We start from the raw sequence: 2,837 nt of genomic DNA, 5'->3' as shown, positions 1-2,837 counted from the left end.
AGGGAGTAACGTATATGTCACCTTATTACCTGAAGATGTTATACCTCGAAAGTCGATACTATGCGGTTCGGTGCAAACAAGCCATTGAAATGAAAAATGCTTTTTTTTTTTTGCAGTTGAGGTGGCATAAAAAGACAGCGCTATCGCGAACGCATAAATGAACACCATCTATGCACCGAATAAGTCAGCTATATGTTTTCGATTTGTCACAGTATTTTCTATCTTGTGCAGGAAACATTTCCAAAGCACAATTAAATAAAAACACAAGTGAATAACAGTTTTTATTATAAACACTATCTACACGCAAGTTGATATACCTGTTGCTAAATGCTACACAAACACTGGTAAAGTACCAGTCTTAAGAAACACGGGCAAACGCACCAGTTCCTAAATACTAGAAAAAAGAGTCATGTTGGAGGTGAAGATATCCCTTGGCCAGGTGCATATACCAAAATGTGCGTTATTCTAATGAATACCTTATTTGCATAATTTATAAAGACATTACATAGTTCTTTTGTGGTCAATTCATGGTAGAGACTTCATATTGGAGATACACTAGAGGACAGGTAAATACAATGAAACACATCTTATGTCAAGACTAGGGTACGTGCAATAACGGGAATACAAGGGACCCAACCCTCCTTGTCTGAAACAAGTTCAACTATCTTATTACCATGTAATTCACGCTGGTCTGTTGCTAGGCCATTCTTCTCGTTGCTATGCTAATAGGCCACACCCACAGGCGGGTCTGAAGTGCCGCACGGCATATATACAGAAAGCAGCAGAAGTATTTCCCAAGATTATGATCGATTAGTTTATGATATAAATTAACAAAAGCATATACATGACAAATAAAAATGTCAGCCTTGAAACGACGTAAAACTCAAAAAGTGTCAGTGCAATACAGTGCTCAAATCCCCGCTTTCACGGGACGTGGCAAAAGTCACTTTCAGTCTCTGAACTCTGAACCCCACCGACTTTTTTTTCTCATTTACGTTGGAATCAAACATTTATACCCTTATCTAAGCTCAAACTTTCTAAAATAAATTTCTACTGTGTAGTTTTTTATGTCTGATACATTTAAAATTCTGTTCCTATTTACCGATACTTTTTTCTCCCATAATTCCTGAACGCACCGATAGAAAAACAAATACGAAAACCAAGATGGTGGGCGGCTTTTGCTCTTTCAAATGGAGTAGTTTTTGTTTCATTTTATCGGTAGGATCGGAAAATATCGGTCAAAATATGAAATGAGCACTTTATTCAGAGTTTCCACGCTGAAAAAGAGATGTTTTGAAGCTATAATGAGGCGGTGTTGGCATAGATGACAGAGCCTTATTAGCGCCCCTTTGTCTTCGCGGGCACTTTCATGCAAATCATCTCTTTGTGCCTGTGCTGGGAGCGGGGTTTTCAACTGTAAATCAAATGCAAAGTCTCTGAAATTGTTTGGTGTGTGTATTCAGTACTTTTGTCCTGTAAGTTACAAGCAAGGAGTTTTGATCAAAGCTGCTTGTTTTAAGCTAGTTTTGGACGAACCACGTTTTTTTTTTTTCACTATCGTTCCGTAATTTGATTTGATTGTGTATCAAAGGCAACTATATTCTGGTCATCGGTTACATGAATCAGACTTAAGTTTTCATCCTCCTAAGTTGTGTGTGTTTTGTGTATGCTTGTGTATTTTTCCTTCTTTATTCTGTGTTTGGGTCGAGTTTTCGTGACCGCTTGGGAAATCAAACATGGCGCCCGCCGGTTCATCTCAGGTCAATGGGATAGTCTACTGTATTGTGGTGGGAAATGTTGCGTGTGGTTTCGGATTGTTTTCTTTAGCAAACTAAACAGAACGTATTACTAAGTTAATTCATTGCAGGACTTTTATTCAAAATAACCAGAACACATTTCACAGAATATGTGACTCAATTAGATAATTGGTTTCAAAATAAATGGTGTCTGTGTTTTTTTAATGTACAACTCACCCATGCTGCTACAAATGATGTTACCCAAGTGGGATTATTGTTGTCAAGAACTGACGGCGTCGGTAATTCGTAACAATTTACAAGGCACCTTTTTGAAAAGGTCTAAAATGCCAGATCAGGATTACAACTAAACTTTAAGGTTGGTCTACAACCTGGGCAATGATTGGAGAGAAAAACGTACAAACTGGGACTGGCCATGGACACAGTGTGTTTAATAAATGGTGTCTTCTATTTGAGCACAGTAGCGCTCGGTGCAACCAATCCGTTCCAACTGTTGCGCTATCTTGTTCTATTTTATCGGAAGGAACTTTCAAACCGTATCCTGTCAATAATTTCTCGCTGAAAAGTGGCTTGGTAAAGCTGTTTATATTACAAATACGTTCAGTTTGGAATATTTTACTACTACTAGCGCCATATTGAATCTTTTGCCGTCGAAACCCAGCACAAATCGTCCAACTTCACCAGCGGGGAGCTGGCTGGTATTTTTTGATGATGGAATATCTTTAGGTATTTTGACCATAAGATGGACAAAACTATACTGAAAATCCTGTTGGTTTTGAGTCAGGCAACGAATTGGTATTGTTAAAACGTGCTAATATAATAACAATTGATACCAGTGGCAGGTAACGCATATGAATAGCGACGTTGACACAGGGGAGATATCGTAACATAAACATTACTACGGCCCGCCTTTTAAATTTTCAACCAATCACGGACAGTTTCCAATGGAGACAACAGTGATTGACATCTAATTATCATCAATATTCATGTCCCACAAGTGGGGATTTTTCATGCCCTTTTGGACCATCGTGTTACGTTAATATTGATACTATGGAGGGAGTTATGTATCAAACTCGTGTATAT

This window comes from Branchiostoma floridae, chromosome 9 (genome assembly GCF_000003815.2).
Source record: "Branchiostoma floridae strain S238N-H82 chromosome 9, Bfl_VNyyK, whole genome shotgun sequence".
NCBI lineage: Eukaryota > Metazoa > Chordata > Leptocardii > Amphioxiformes > Branchiostomatidae > Branchiostoma > Branchiostoma floridae.
Note: the sequence above shows the minus strand (reverse complement) of the source record.